Source organism: Balaenoptera musculus, chromosome 19, assembly GCF_009873245.2.
Source record: "Balaenoptera musculus isolate JJ_BM4_2016_0621 chromosome 19, mBalMus1.pri.v3, whole genome shotgun sequence".
Classification (NCBI taxonomy): domain Eukaryota; kingdom Metazoa; phylum Chordata; class Mammalia; order Artiodactyla; family Balaenopteridae; genus Balaenoptera; species Balaenoptera musculus.
This window is the reverse complement of record NC_045803.1, coordinates 44,788,045-44,802,941: the sequence shown is the minus strand read 5'-3', so window position 1 is coordinate 44,802,941 and position 14,897 is coordinate 44,788,045. Positions and strand designations below refer to the sequence as shown.

The window sequence follows — 14,897 nt, the reverse complement described above, 5'->3', positions numbered from 1 at the left end:
TTAAAACTAGGTCTCCATTTCCCTGACCACAGTTTCAAACCCAGGCAGAGGACGGTAGTTCTGCGCTCTGCTGTGATTTCTAACAGCCACCATTACAACCAAAATCTCATACCAGAACATTTCGATAGCCCTCTGAAGTTCACTGTAATGGAATCTGCCTTCACGTTGTATTTTTACAGTAACGCCCCTATCCTGGTGAATTACACCAGCCTTGGGAACCAGAGAAGGCCAACAGGCCCAAGCACTACAGAAATGGGCCAGGCTAAGAGCAAGCAACCATTTTAATAACAAATGCAAGTATAAACCACAACACACACTGTATTTCTTGAGGTTACTAACGTGCAGCATCAGGTGCGTTATCTTTGTAATACAGGGAAGTGTGAGATGGAGCTTGCAAGTTCCTTCAGGCCAGAATCACCACTGCCTCCCCTGTAAGAGGAGGAGACAAACCCTAAGCTACTCTAAAAAGTGGGTGTGAAGACAGTTCACTTTCTTTCCCTTAGAGCAAGTCCCTACCCTTTTATTAAATGTGGCTTAGTCACTTAAATATTTACTTTTTAACATGAGACTGTTGCAACCCTGCAATAAAAATTATTTCTTAGATAAAGATATGCTTTGGGCCCTGGAATATTTCTAGCCTCTCACTCTGAACACTTCAGAAGCAAAACAAAAAACAAAAACAAAAGCCCAACGTGCAAAAGGAACAACAGCACACAGTGAAAATAAGGACATGCTCTCTGGACACCACTTGTGACTAGAACTGAAGGAACCAAGCTAAATCATCACCAGTCCCAGATAAGACTTTACTAGTAGTCTGCAATCACAGATTTATTCTAATGAACTAACAACCTTTGGGTCACCCAAGGTGAGCCAGTACTGTCCTGGGAGCGTCTACTAATCATCAGTTAAAGTCATAATGATGAAAACTGAAATCTTGCTTAGTTTAGCGCCTTGCCACTGGGCAGTCCAGTTGGCACAGAGCTGATACAGCAGTTAAATCCAACCCCAAAACAGCAAGAAGGCAGGCACGGCATTGTCCTGTTGGGAAGAGCCAAACAGAGGCCTGCTGAGAATACTGTTTTATTTGGGTTCTTTCCACTCTCCCTGAGTATTCATTTGTGCAAATAAAAGATGGAAGGGAAAAACCAAAATTAAAGTTTCAGGTGGCTGGGGAAGCAGCTCAGATTTTTTTCTATTTTGGAAGAGTTAGCAAGTGTTTCTCAATAGTCCCCTGTCAATCAAAACTGTTCTCCAGAGAACTGGAAAATAGCAGCTCTATCCAATAGAAAATGCAGCCATTTCAAAAGAGAGCTGGCAAAGGGAGGTGACCCATGTCATCAAGACAGAAGGTCTCCAAGTCACTTAATTCCTTGTGATTCCAAAAGGACTGATTTTAAAGTGTAAAAGTGCTTGCTTCTGCATCTGCCCCATGTTGTTAAATAATACTTGTGTAATTAAATAAAAGAACAAAGTGTGACCCTAGCCCATTCTGAGAGGCACTTACACGCTCTCTGAAAACATGCTGGAAACTAAACGCAGACAATCTCCTTAGTCCCGTAATTTAAGGAAAGGGGAGAGGAAAAGTTTCTCTTGGCCTTCATAGCCACATGCCTCTGAAAGGGGGCCTTCGGGGTCTCCACAAAAGAGAATGAACACAAATACAGGTGTGCAAACATCCAGGTATGTACCTCTCTCCAATGACCCTATTCTTGAAACCCTTAAATTATTCAGAACCCCAGTCTCCTGACTTCCCTCACATTCCACCACCTCTGTCCCCTAATTGCTTTTTGCGTTGGGTAACAAGAAGGAATCAGAATCTCATGCCACTAGTGGCTGTTCTGATAACAAGGAACAGGCCCGTGTTCCTGGCCTCGGCCTTTCTTGATCAGGTTACCCTGGAAGGTGTATGTTTTCCTCTCCGATGTAGTCTCTGCCCTCTCACTCAGGCTTCCCTCTCCAGCCCAGCCTACTGGAGCTCGTGATTTTTAGGGTTTCCCCTTGAAACCTATCCAGAAACCACAGCCATTAAAAGAACATGAAGGTTTGACACCTCCTGAATTTAGGAATGAGGGGACTCCAGGGGCTAACTCTACAAACACACCTGCTGCTCGATGGCAAAGCAACGAAGTTCCTCAGCTAGCATGAGCTCTAAATTATACTCTATTTATTTAGTGACCTTTCCCCAAGGATCTCAAAGCATGGGAATGAAATAAGATGACGTGTAACTTTCTCACTATCTACCTTCAAGGCTTAAGGTTGTTTTCCTTGCTTTGCCTTGATGCATTCCACCATGCAGGCCCCAGCCTGAGGGAGAGGCCTTCTCCCTGTGTCCAAGTGGGGCCATCTGTCCTCTCTGAGGTTATCTGTCAGTGGCTTTTAGAGTCCTCAAGGCCAGTTAAAGGACACAAATGTAGGGCGGGGAGAGGGGGGAGGACCCTCTTGGATTCACCTGCTAGCCAGTTTCATTTAAACCAGTTTATATACTGTGCACCACTGTGCCAGGCAATGCACTCTTGGACTACACCAGGCATGGGCTGTGATCTTTGCCCTCTAGGCATTTTCCCATCATTATAACACAGGTATATCCAAAGCAAAAAGGACCATTTTCCAGAAAGTTCTTTTCCCTCTAGACTGCCATGATTACTTTTTTTTCTGCTACTGACCTAACTTGGGCCTTCCTCTTCTTTTAACAGGACAAACGTCTCAGCTCTCCCTCTTGCCCACCCCCCTCCCCACGGAAATGAACGCTGCTCTGTTTTTCCAGAGTGCCAACAGACTCAAAGTTGAGGGTGGACAAATCGATCTCCAAAGGTGTTTTCCAGCTCCCAAACTCTGAATTCTCCCTTTAATTACTCCCCAATAAGCCCGTTCTTTACATTGTTTCCAACTGGCCAGTGACTTCTCTCGCGATGAAAAGGGTGCATTTTTAGGCGGAGGAACTCAAACTTCTAAATGACACCAGCACCGCAAATATTCAGAAGGCAGGAACTAATCCAAAAGCAAAATAAGGAAGGCCGGAGGAGGGGGAGGGGGGGAGGAAAGATGGAAGGGAGGGAGGGAAGGAGGAAGGTCTGTACTCTGTGCCCAGCAGAATTCAGAGGCTCTCGCCCCAGGTCGGTTCCAATTGGAGTCCTAGTAGTTCAGGTGCATCCAGCCTGCCCTTCCCCCACACGCCCCAAGAGAATGGGAAGTTCAGCCAAGACTCGCTACACCTGCCCGCAGCTCCAGGCCGGCTGCGCGGACCCGGAGGGCGGGCGGGGGAGGGAGGCTGCACTCACCTGGCACACAAAGGCTCCGCACACCTCCGGAGGGAGGAGGCACTCGCGGGTCCGGGGGCCGAGGCAGGCGCGACAATGGGAAACTCCAGCGGCACCCGAGCCCCGAACTTACCCACCCCAGGCGGCCTTTTCCCCACCTCCCGCTGCCCCCGGGGCTCCGAGGTGGCTCTGGCTGGGTGCGGGGGGGCCCGGGGCAGGGGAGCGGGGCTCATGGTGGCGGCCGGGGCTGGCAGCCGCCCCTCCCCGGGAGGGAGGGTCCCCGAGCGCGCGGCGGAGATTCACCCACGGGGCGCGGCGCTCGCGTCCCGGTCGCCGGCCTGCCCGCTGCCGGCTCGGCCGCCCGCCCGCCCGGAATCGCTTTATGTAAATGAAGCTCAACTCGCAGTTTGCAGCGCGCACCGCCCGGGGAAGGGGGGCGGGCGGGGCGGGGGGCCTTCGGGGATCCACATTACACAGCAACAAAGCGGAAGGTTAATTTGAAACTCACAGCCCCGCCGCCGCTCGGCTCCCCGGGCAAAGCCTGACATCTACAGTCGTGCCGGGCGCAGGCCGGGTGCTCGGCGGCGGCCGCGCCCGCGGGAACACGGGGACACACACGGGCGCGCGAGGCCCGAGCACTCGGCCGCGCTCCGAGCACGGGCCTCCGGGCAGGCCGAACCTCGCGCCCGGGGACCGGAGCCCCGGGCGGCTCGGCCTGCGCGGCGCGGAGAACCGGCCCGGCGGGAACAAAGCACGGTCCTCCCCAGGCGCTGACCCCTCACTCATCAAAAGTCAGGGGCCGGCCTAGAAAACGGCGAGAAGAAAGGGACATGCCCTCGGCCACAAGAAGGAGCCTGGGGCCTCCGAACAGAAGCCATCGGTCTCTGGGCCCCAGCCACGTCACTGCCAGGCCACTCTAGCATGGGGACATTAGCCAATGTGGACAGGAATTTATTTGAAACACACACCCATCCTATTAACTGCTTTACAAAGCACTTCTGTTTTTCAGCTGCAGAAACTTATAAAAACATCCCCTGCTCTCCACTGAGAGTTTAAGGATAGAGTTTTTCATGGGAGAAAAAGGAAAAAAGAGACATAAAGAGAGGAAGAAAAGTCGCAGTCTGCAGTTAACCTTAGGGTCTTAAACAAGATGCCTTAAGAAGCCACAGATAAGGGCACAGATCATGCCCTGCGTAGGAAGATTCTACCCCCCGGGTCAAATTTAATGCGGCTACCCCAGGTGGTCAAAGTAATCGCTGGACACTTTTGTATCTCCCCAGGTTCACCTTCTCCATTCCGATATGAAAAGGCAGCGCCACAGAAATCTCACCGGAAGTCCCCTGTCCTCCCTGCCAGAATCCCACGCTCGGTCTGAATTTACTCCCGATTCTCAGCACAGAAAGGCACCTGCTTTTACCCTTTCTGAAAGCCACCCACCCAGGCTGGCCCCAGAGCCTTGAGAGTCCTTTCTGACTGCACAATAATGAACCGTGCAAGTGTTAGAAATATAATAAGCTCACGAGGCGAAGAGCTGTATGTATGGAATCGTATTAGCATTAAGCACACACTGATGCAGGAGAAAAGGATGGTGAAAACTAGAAGGCATTTTGCACAATATAATTCGGGTTCAGATTAACGTAACTATCTTACCTGTTGGGGAAGGACAACCCCTCTCTACATTTTAGTCCAAAAAAGAGACTCCAAAAAAATTTTTTTTTTCCAGCTAGGGCCCAGGGAGAAAAGACTGCCTCTAGGGAATCATGTCCGATTAGGGACAAAGGAGAGCACACGCCAAATTCTGTCACACATGAGAGAGTGACGGGGTGGGGGGGTGGGGGGGAGTGAAGATAGGAAAAGGAAAGTGGAGGATGATGTTGTAAAGCAGAGAATGGCTACTGCAGAGCTGTTTCCAGACCGCCTGACTTCAGGCCCAAGAACAGGTGGTGTTTTCAAAACACACTATTATTTATGTTAGCCACATGAGTTGAGAACACCTTAAAGAAAACTAATGAATAATTTAATTGAAAAAGTGACTATGAATAATACATGTAGATGATGATGCTAGCGATAACGCAAGTAACGCGGCGCACACAACTCAGAGATGTCTCTGGAAACGTCTTCAGGAGAATGAAGACTCTAGGCCCCCATTCTTGCCTGGAAGCAACCCACGGCCCAGCAGATAAATTAACGACAATACGAAAATGTTTATACTCCCAGAAAATCGAATTTTGCTGCTCTGTCTTAACTTTTGTTAACAGGGGAAAACCTAATCTGGTGACATCATGAACCTGGTGGGCCAACAGATAAATATTTTCAATACAGTGAAAGCTAGAAAGCCCAAAGAACCAGCTACAAAGCAACCTGGAAGTATGTGGAGGTTCTGGGCAGAAGGCCCTGAGGGGGTCTGTCCTGAAACCGCCTGTCCCAAGTGGCAGACACTTACATCTGCCTGCTGCACCTCCGAGTCCTGACACGTAGAGCTGAGAGTGACCCTGAGTCCCTTTCCTTTATCTTAATCCGACACCAGCTACAGACACAGTGAGGCCTGGTCAGGCTTGCCTTTGTTACAGACACAAATTTAACAGGTAATCCACAGGCCAGTAATCTATGGCCTCTGGATCATCAGGAATATAAAGGATCACACAAAAGCGGGTGTGTTACCTCGACCAAAACTTATTTCCATCGCTAATCAAAACAATACCTTTTCAGAGGGAATTTGCAACTTTTGCACTTCCATATGGAATCAACAGTTTCTCTGACATACATGTTACAAATTCTGTCCCCCAGCTCTGAAAGGCCCCAGCTCTTCCCAGGGCAGCTGCCTGACGTGACACCTACGGCCTACCCAGCAGTGACAGCCCGGCGCTCTCCGTCCTGAAAACTGTTGACAAATAAACCCACTCTCAGAAAAGGCAATTCTTTCCTTCCAGCTCTCCATAACTAGTCTCGTCTCATCTGGAAAGCGTAACTGGCAACAGCCAAAAGGATAAATATTTAAAAATAAATCAGGCAATGCTAGCCCTTCCCTCACTCCTCCCCTTAGCCACTCTCCAAGCCAGAGGCCAGCCCCCCAATGCTTACTTAGCTGGCTGGTAAATTACAAAGATCCCATCCGAGCCAAACTGGTTGTCTCTTTCTCTCTCTCTCTCTCTCTTTCTCTCTCTCTCTCTCTCTCTCTCTCTCTCTCTCTCTCTCGCTCACTCACTCCACATATACACTCACTCGCCAATGCTGTTCCTTTCACTTCAGCAAAGGTAAATATGATCTCTGAGCTAAGAGACAGCGAATGTCAGCCTGCTGACTTCTAGCTAAACCTGGGCTCTATCTTCACAGCACAACTGGGTTGAGGCGGATTTGTGTATTCTTTCAGATCCTTCTATTTTTATTAAATTATACATACACGTTGATTTTAAAACCAGTGCTTAAATAACCCTGAGGCTTTAACAAAGAAAAAGCCAGAAGAGGGCACAAAACAAAACAAAACAAAAACAAAAGTCCCTGAAATAAGCAAGGATCCATTTGGAGCTGAACTGCACTGCATGCCCTGAATTCACCCCATCCTTTCTAGGCAGTTATACTTAGGAGCCTGGTACCCACTGCGTGGCCAGGCCCTCCTGGGTATGGTACAGAATGCAGGCCTTCCTCAGAACAGCCCACACTCACCTTCAGAACCGCTGGAGGCTGGTGTGCCAAGGCCTAACATGTTTTGATTCACATTTCTCTGTCACAAACCTCAAGGTCTCCATCTCTCGCTACAATGCTAATTCCCTAGATTAATTTTTACCCCCCAAATCGTAGGTGGAAACTTATCTGGTTCACTTCCCCACCCTCCTCAGCTCAGACCCTAAAGCTGTCAATGACACATCTAGAAAAGACACAAATGAGGAACCATTTTTTTAAAACTGTGATAGAGAAGAGCTTTCCTCAATTTTAAGTTACAAAGGCCAAGTTTTCAGAAAGCAAAAACAAAGACTTTGCCCTAAAACAGCTTCAAGACATCAGGTAAAGAGCTTGCGCTCTTTTTTTTTTTTTTTAAACAAAAATATTATTTCTGAAAGGGCAAAGAGAATTTGCCATGCAAGACTTTTATACCCAGGGGGATTCTTATATTTGTGTTTCTAAACCTTGAAATTGAGAATTTTAATAAAAAAGGCAGACAGATGCTTAAGGACAACACTGCAATCAGGGCCCATACATTACAGGAGAGAGGTGCTTTGTTCGGGGCCAGGGAAGAGAGGGGGACTCCTACTCTGTTCACAGGCCATCCCCACGGTCTGACACATCCCTCTGCCCTCAGCCTGATGCAAACCACTGCATTCTTGGAGGGGAAGCGGGTTGGAGGGAGAAGAAAGGAAAAAGGAAACGGGAGAGGAAAGAAAAGGGGGGAGGGGATATGGCCTCTCTATATCAATCGCAGTTTCAAAAAAAAAATTCTCAACACAGCATCAATCCCACAGTGCGTACCAGCAGTCTCCACACTGGTTCAGTGCTTTAAAACCAACACTGAAACGACACACCAATAGCACAACGACCAGAATCAGATCTTTTTTTAAATGAAGAATTGCATTTGGATTTGCAATTCCTTCCCATCAAGCGACCACTTCTTGGGGCAGGATCCTAAGAGATAAACAAAAGGTGACCCTTTTCACACTTCCCCTAAATGATTCCAGCATCCCATTGTCTTATCTTTTCCTTTTAGTGCATTTTTGTTCGAAATCTGTGCTAATCTCACTTAAGAGCCCCAAGCTGAAATTTCACATCTCCTCCAAGTCAGCCAGTGTTTTAAGAATCTGGATTTCTATTGAGGCCGTTCCAATTGCCAGTGAGGCCTATGGTAAAATGCGCTTGCTTCATGCTGTTCCGTTTGTCTCTCTGCAGACAAATAGAAACTGTGAAATTTAAAGAATGGATTAAAAAAAAAATCTAAAACAAAGAGGTTAAAAAAATAGGACAAATGTTTTTGCTTTTGTGTCTCCCTGGAGCAATTGTTTGGGGGAGTCTGCATTGACAATTACCATGAGAAGGCCATCTAAAGGCGATGCGCACACAAGGGGACTCCTTGCCTGCTGCCTTTGGTCTGGGAGAAAAAGCACCTTAGCTCCGTTCTCCAGGAACAAAAGGCCAGGGCAACGGAAGGGGGGAGAGGTTACTGGGGCTTTCACATGGAGCCAAGTGTCAATGCAGGTTCATTTTTCACCCGTCTTAGTTGGAAAGCAGCTCAGTGAACTTCCTAATGACTGCTTTTCCCTCTCCCCCTATTATTTCTAAACCTAAAAGAACAAAACAATAATATTTTTTTTAACCTAAAACCCATCATCCTATTAGAGGAAAGCCTTGGGGGTCTACACACTCAGTTTTTCCTCCTTCCTCTCCCCACCCTCTTTTTTTTTTTTTTTTTTTTGAGGAGGGGGTATTCCGATTGTGGATCACATGGAAATAAGAGACACTGGTCATTACGGTCATTTTTAGTAACACCAGAATAGCCTTTACGTCTATGAAAAGGCAGGGAACAGAAAAATGCAAAAGGAGAAAAAAAAAACTGAACAGGGATAGAAGGTGCGGGGTTGCAGCGAGACTGTGGGGCAACGCCTGGAAACGTTTTCTTTTTTTTCACAGCATGAAGTCCCTAAAGCCAGCTTCAGATTTGCAACTGAATCAAAGTCATCATTACGAGATTAGGTGGTGTTTTTTTTTGGGGGGGGGCGTTGCATGGAGATGTGGGCAATAAGGATGTCCTAAAGACATAGACAAGGTGTGTGTGTGGGGGTGTGTGTGTGTGCACGCGCGCGCGGGGCGGGGGGGTGCTTCAAAGAAAGGAAGCTGAGGTGAATCACTGCATGCCATGAAAATACCAGGGCAAGTGGATGTCGGAGTGCTTAACCAGATTCGAAGCTAGAAACATCTTCCCCAGCGGGCGAACCCTAGGACGACACAGTGACACGCAACCCTCAGCCTTTGAACCCAGACCTGGCAGCTTAGGAACGCATTCCCCCTTCCCCAGGCGGCCACAGACTCTGGCTGAAAAGCAAGGTGGGGGTAGGGATGAGAGGGCCCTGCGAAGAAGCACAATAAACAACTCAAATATGAACGGAAATGACATCAGCAAAGTGAAGGGCCTGTTTATTGCAGATCAAAACAAAACAAACTTCCAAACCTTTTGTGTATACAAGATAACTCTATAAAAAGCCCTCCTAAAATGTCACCAAGGTCGACACATCAGCATCCCAAGAAAACAGATGACAGTTACCAAGGCCCAGGGTCGGAGGGGCGGGCGGAGGGGGGATGACGAAGGGAAGATGGGAAGGGATATAAAACCAGAAGGGGCCAAAAACCCAGCTGACTATTTCCCCCCTCTGCTGACCCTTAATATTTATTGGTGTTTATAATCTAAAAGCCATGCTCTGTGTTTCACTTAATACAAGGCCAGGCAGTGCTGTCTAATGAGGCAGCATTACAATCAGCTTGTAATACTGAATTTTTAATGCTGCCAAGGATTCTGTTACATAATAATATGAAAAACAGAAGCTGAAAGTGGGCTCACAGTGACAGGACACTGGAGATTCCAGGCAGGCAAGCGCCACAAGCCTGCCTTCCCTCCACTCTGGTCACCCCACCTCACGATCTGCAATCCGCCCTCCATCCCTCTACAGGAGATGGGTATGAAAACCAAGAGGATTTCTTAGGAAATCCACTTTTTAAATTATTATTACTATACTCCCTGATCCAAAGTCATATTTCAAGAGTTTCAATTCCACCTTACCTTGGGTCAGAAGTCTGAAATAAAAATATTTTGTGGGGGAGGATGAAGAGAAAAGGAATATAGGAGGGGGGGATGGTTCTTTTAAGCAAACTGAACAATTTAAAAAAAAATCACAGAGGGAAAAAGAACGAAGATGCTTGGGGGTGGAGGAGGGTGAAGTCTGCCGACCATATTCACAGCTGCTGTACTCAGTTTACATTGGTGTAATTTAAAAGCATACATATAGCCGCCTTGCTCTTCTCTGTAATACCCCAAGACTGTAAATCTATAACCACTGCAATGATTTAGTGATTAAAAACATGATAACATATTGTGTAACTGCAAACCACAGAACCCCTGCCAACTCTCCTCTAAGATAAAGGAAAAAAAAATACAGAAAATGTGTTGCTTGCAGCGATCTTCCTAAACCCAAAGATTTTAATAAAAGAACCTATACAGTAGACAAATCGGAAAAGGGTGAGTGAATTCTATGTGAAGCCAGCAAAGGGAGGGGGGAAAACGGCAGCTTTATGTGGGATTCTTTTCCTTGTACTAACAAATTACGACCTAAACATGCCTCTTCTTTTCTCTCTCTCTTTTTTTAATAGTTTGTTGTAACTGGAATAACAGGTCCTGTGTGCTGTCTTGCATATTCAGAGCTGCTTTGTAATCGGATCTGGAGACCCAACCTTATTTGCCTGAACTCAATAGGGGTGTTTTTCCTCCCCCTCCTTCCTCTGTTTTGTTTTGGATTTGGTATCGTGGGTTTTCTGTTCTTGCTGGAAGCAGACATCTAAGCAGGCAGAGGCTCTGGTGCCTTTAAGCTACAGAGCAAACACCTGAGAGGGGGAGGCCCAATTTGTAACATGGCAGGAGGAGCCTAAAATATACACAAAAAAATAAAATCAAAGCAGCTGTAGGGGTTTTGGCCTCTGAGCAGCTGACCTGACCCCATTCTATATATTCTTTTATTTCCCCATTGCAGGATTCCTGCACCTTAGGTCAGATTCGAACTCAACGGTGACCCTGAGGAGAAGGCAGTCACCGAGCCCTGGAAAACTGCTCCATATTTAATGGGGGGCGGGGGGAGGTGCTGTAAGTGCATATGCATTCAGACTCCCCCAGGGAAGACCCCCCCCCCCGCACAGTACGTACCTGTACACACGTACACGTACACACACACACACACACAGGCATCTGTCAGAACTGCCAGGCCTTGGGGCCAGCTCCAGCCCAGAGGAGCCTGAACTCTCCTTGCAGCCCCCCAAAATCTTCACGTCTACAACTCTACCCATAAACGCACACGTGCACAGACCAACCCTCCTCCAGAGACTTTGTATGTTTAAAAAGTCCACAGATCTGAATTGCCTCCTCTCTGGACCTGAGCAGGGCAGTTTATCCAGAGAAATCAATAGGAAAGAGCATTTGCAAATATTTATATAAGCCCTGTGCGTTTCAGCATTAAGTAATTAAAAACTAGAACTCAGGGAGGGGGAAGGGAAGAGACACACAGACAGAGGAAGGCTGCTGGCCCAGAGTGGGTTTTCCTGCCCACACCTCATCTCCCCGAACGGCAATCCTTTCAAAACTGACTCCGTACACACTTTTTACGAAATCCTGTTCATGCACCATTTGCTAGACTATTTCAAAATCATCTCCAAATATGGATTCACCTACCACCAAGCTTTCAAGCCTGACTATAAGATAAGTGTCTGTATTATCTCTCTCTCTCTCTCTCTCCCTCACTCTCTCTCTCCCTCTCTCTCTCTCTCTCTCTCTCTCCCCTCTCTCTCTCTCATGCACACACACAGCAATCCTTACTTTTCACACTGCTTCAGTCTCTGGTGTATTACTCTCTCATATTCCTCACTCTAAATTCCTTGCACTTGTTAAAGATATTTCACATTATAAGATAAGCAGAGGACCCCCGAAGTGGTGATTCAATAAGTGAATTCCCATCTCCTAACCCCCCCTTCCAATACTTTCCACTCCCAACCTATAGGATACCTACACTTTGGGGGTTCAGTACCCGAAACCCTCACATGTAAACAGATCCACCAAAAAAAATGTACAGTACTATGAAGGAGATTTAAAATGAGCCACAATCCAGTAGCCTTCCCCTATATTATTCCGGAGGGCTGGCAGTAAATTCTGCTTGTACTGCCTCTAAATCTGCTCCAAGAAACCGAGCAAGGCACTGGAGCACCCACGCTGCAGATACTGTAGAAATTTACAGTAAATGTAGGTACAAGATTGCAGCAGGCTGCCCTATCGATTATGCAGATTGTGATCAATCTTCTCCCCTCTCCCATTTCCCAAGCCTCTTTCCATAGACCTCCAAATAAGTTGGTCTGGAACTAGCCATTCTCCCAACTAGGGAGAAAAAAGTAATTTTTTAAAAAACATAATAAATCCTCAAGTGTCCCCACTGAAAGGGCTCGAGTCTTTTTTTTTAATTCCAAAGTGAATTTATGTTCTGTAATTTGCATTACAGCCAAGCGATCACCGTATGTCATATTCTTCAAAGGTACTTAACAAACACCCTTTTAAAAGTCACTAGAACTGGAGGCCAGAAAAAGGCAATCAGCCTCCTTCTTCCATATAGTCCATAGATCAAGTTTCAATAATTGAGACCAATAAAAATTGTCATATTTACCCTACTTCAAAGCAACAAGGGGGAAAAATTAAGAGTGGGTGATTTTTGCAAGCACTTGTAATCAAAGAATTTGCCACAGTCGAAGGAACTGCACAACATTTTGCAAAAGTCAGAGTCTGAGCAACAGATTAATTTGCAAAGTAAAATGTACTTTTTCAACAGCTCCACAAGGAGCCTACTGAGTCCATACACAATTTAAATACCCGGCATAAAATACACTTAGCTCTACTCTGCAATAGATATGCAAAAAGATGTACATGAAAATGCATAATGCAAAATTCAGGAACGTAATTTTTGCATCTAATGGGGAAAATACATGGAGAAGAAGAGTGGAACAGGACGAGGGTGAAAGTGGGGAACGGAACGTAAACAATCCCAGATTCGCGTGAGCAAAAAAAAAAGAAAGAAAGAAAGAAAGAAAAGGGAAAAAAGAAGAAAAAGAAAGAAAGAAAAAGAAAAGAAACAAAAAACAAGGGAGGGGGAAAAAAATAGAAGAAGGAATCCTCTGATGTCTCTCAACTCAGCTGGCCAAGGAGAGGCCGGCCAGGCGAGGTCTGGTACCGGCCGGCGGCGCAGCCCCGAGCCCCCGGGAGCCCCTAGTGTCCAGGGCAGAGGCCCCTCAGGGCGCTCGCGGCGCTGCCAGTGCGGCAGGGCGGAGAGCGCGCAGGTAGAGAAGGTCGGGCTGCCGCCTCGCCCCCTCGCCCGCTCTCGGACCCCGGGGCTCCGGCCCGGCGGCCGCGTTCCCGGCAAGTGGAGCCCTGGCGCGGAAGGCGCCCGGCCGGCCGGCCAGCTGCGGCAGCCGCAGCGACGGCTCCGGGCCGGGTGCGCGCCCCGCGCCGCGGCTCAGCCCGGGGCCCCGGCGTCTCCCGGGGTGGGGCAAAGTTGGGGGCCGAGGGCGGGGGAGCTCGGCACCGCGGACCCCCCCCCGCCGACCGCCGCCTTTGTCTCGGCGCCCGGACCCCGGCCGCCCTCCCGCCCTCGGCCCGCGCCCCGGCCGGCCCTGCCCGGCGGCGCCTCCAAACTCGCCGCGCGGGCCTCGCCCCGGGCGCCTCCACCCTCCCGGGGGTCGCCGGCGGCGGCGGCGCGGGGGCCGGGAGGAGGGGGCGGCCCGGGCTCGGCGGCGGCGGCGGCGGCGGCGGCGGGAGGAGGAGGAAGAAGAAGAGAAAGAGAAAGTTTGGCGCAGGGGGAAGGCGAGCGGGACGCAGCGAGCGAGCAGGGCGCGGGCGCGGGGAGCGCGGGCGGCGGCGGCCGGGCGCGGGAGCCGGGAGGGGGCAGGACGAGCCCCATGCAAAGCAGCCCGGGCGCCCCGAGGAGCCCCGCGTCCGGGCGGTGGCGGCGGGAGGAGGAGGAGCAGGCGGCGGCGGCGGCGGCGGGAAAAAAAAAAAAGAGGGAAAAGTTGCCACTTACGCGGTTGCTTCTCCGGCGGCGGCGGCTGCAGAGGCGCTGCTGGCGGCGGCGTTGGCGGCGGGAGCTGGCGGCGCTTTTAATCCCGAAAAGAGGCGCTCGGGCCGCGGAGCCCATCAAGGCAGCAGCGGCGGCTGGCGGGGGTCGGCGGCGGCGGAGGACGCGCTGCTGGCGGCGGCGGCGGCGGCGGCGGCGGAGCTGGAGCGCGCTCGGCGGAGCCCGGGGCGGGAGGCGGCCGCAGCCGGGGAGCCGGAGCCGCCGCCGCCGCTGCCGCCGAGCAGCATGGTTGGCGGGGAGTTTACAGCCCCCGGAGCGGGCAGGGGCCACGGAGGAGAAGCGGCGGCGGCGGCGGCAGCGGCTCTAGGCTGTAATTGGGATGCAAAGCAGGCGGTGGCGGCGGCGGCTGCGGCCGGGAGGAGGAGGAGGAGGAGGAGGCGGCGGCGGCGGCTGCAGCGGTCGGAGGGGACGCGCTGGAAGTGGGAGCTGATGAGTGAAAAGAAAAAAAAGTCTTTGGATCTTTATTCTGCTAATTAGTTTCCTGCAAAAAATGGCTGTGATTAATTCAGTGCGCATGTGCTTCATTACCCAGGCACGACGGGAAGGGCTAATTAGCCACCTTCTGGATCAATAAGATTCAGCAAAAAAGAAAAGGAGGAGGTGGAGGGAGGCAGAGGGGAGGAAGGGAGGGAAAAAAAAAAAAAAAAAACCAGGGGAAAGTGATGAGCAGGGCGAGGAGAGCAGGAAGAGAGGATGGGAGAAGAGCCCAGGAAGAGGGAGAGAGGCACCAAAAGTTTATGCATGTATTAAAAACACACACACACGCGCGCGCGCACACACCACA

General features: G+C 49.7%; 1 protein-coding gene across 2 annotated transcripts in view; it reads right to left on the bottom strand.

Moving 5' to 3' along the window:
* The window catches only part of ZFHX3 (zinc finger homeobox 3), a 252,681-nt gene extending 238,461 nt beyond the window's left edge, over window positions 1-14,220 (bottom strand). Inside the window, exon 1 of one of the 2 annotated variants that reach the window (XM_036833736.1) lies at window positions 14,060-14,220. The gene's annotated coding sequence lies outside the window, so the exon portion shown is untranslated. Of the gene's footprint in view, window positions 1-3,278; window positions 3,551-14,059 lie in introns of those variants that run through there. The other variant, XM_036833735.1, reaches the window with a different exon arrangement.
* Between the last annotated feature and the right edge of the window lie 677 nt (window positions 14,221-14,897).